Source organism: Mus pahari, chromosome 4 (assembly GCF_900095145.1).
Source record: "Mus pahari chromosome 4, PAHARI_EIJ_v1.1, whole genome shotgun sequence".
Lineage (NCBI taxonomy): Eukaryota > Metazoa > Chordata > Mammalia > Rodentia > Muridae > Mus > Mus pahari.
In genome coordinates this window covers 83548958-83550089 of record NC_034593.1, presented here as the reverse complement: position 1 = coordinate 83550089, position 1132 = coordinate 83548958, and the positions used below count along the sequence as shown (strand labels likewise).

Below are 1132 nucleotides of genomic sequence, written 5' to 3'. Positions count from 1 at the left end.
AGCCAGTAAATGTCACCCCTTCATGGCTTCTGCGTCTCTTCCTGCCTTGAGTACACTGCGATTTACTGTGATGTGGAAGTCTAAATCCTTTTTTTCACCATGTTGGTTTTGAGGAAGTGGCTTTGGCATTATCCTGTAACTAGTATGGTAATATTCTGCCAAGGACCAGCCTTAGTTTGGAGAGGGGTTCCTGAGAGAGGGGTGTTTGGGAGTGGCAAAAACTAACAACTCCAAAGTCAAATTGTGGGTTTGAGCCGGCGGACTAGTTTCTGCTGAAATGGCTTTCCGTAGTGCTCTCACTCTGTGTGTGTTCTGATTTTTCTTGCTATTCTATAAACTCTGGTTTAGACAGCTCTCTCTGCTAGTAGAAATCCTAAAAGCTATTTAGATGGCTCATAGGTTTTCTGACCAAAGCCGGAAAAACTTCTATAAAAAAATTTATTGGATCTTCTGACCAAGTCAAAAATCCTGTTAGAAAAATTCTAAAAGTAATTCTTGGGTTTTCTGATCAAGATCAGAAATCCAGAAAAATTCTAAAGGAGCTGTGTCAGCTCTCTAAGAAGTCAGAAATCACACTTTGTTTATCAAGGAAAATGTTCCAACCCCTGGAAATTGAAAATTCATCTCCTTAAGAAGCTAATCTGTACTTCAAAATTTTGGTTAATTTATTGTTATATACTTTTCTGTGTCTACCAAATCTTCAGTTTCAATGTGTGTGTGTGTGTGTGTGTGTGTGTGTGTGTGTGAGAGAGAGAGAGAGAGAGAGCTGTGAAAAATTCTAAAAGAGCTGGTTTTGCTCTCCAGAGAGCTCTAGATAGCTCAGCTCTTGCTAGAGAAAAATTCTAAAAAAGAACTGCTATCAATTTCTGCTAGCTCGTCTCATACAGACCAAAAGCCTACTTTGCTATTTACATAGCAATTTAGTTATTTATTTCAGGTTTCCCTTTTGCTGTCCTATGAATCAGCATCCTCTGCCCCCTGCCTCGTATTTCTAAGGAAACAGCACACACACATTTCTTTTTAACATTGTAAAAGAACTCATGAGGCCTGCCTGCCTCTGTTAAGCACAGAGGATAAGCTAACTGAGTGGGATGCAGTCCTGAAATTGCCATTCTGACCACGCCTGACCCGA

At 40.1% G+C, this 1132-nt stretch overlaps 1 pseudogene; it reads right to left on the bottom strand.

Annotated features, from left to right (window-relative positions):
• Window positions 1-495: 495 nt before the first annotated feature.
• On the bottom strand, window positions 496-553 carry LOC115063881 (annotated as a pseudogene).
• Window positions 554-1132: the final 579 nt, after the last annotated feature.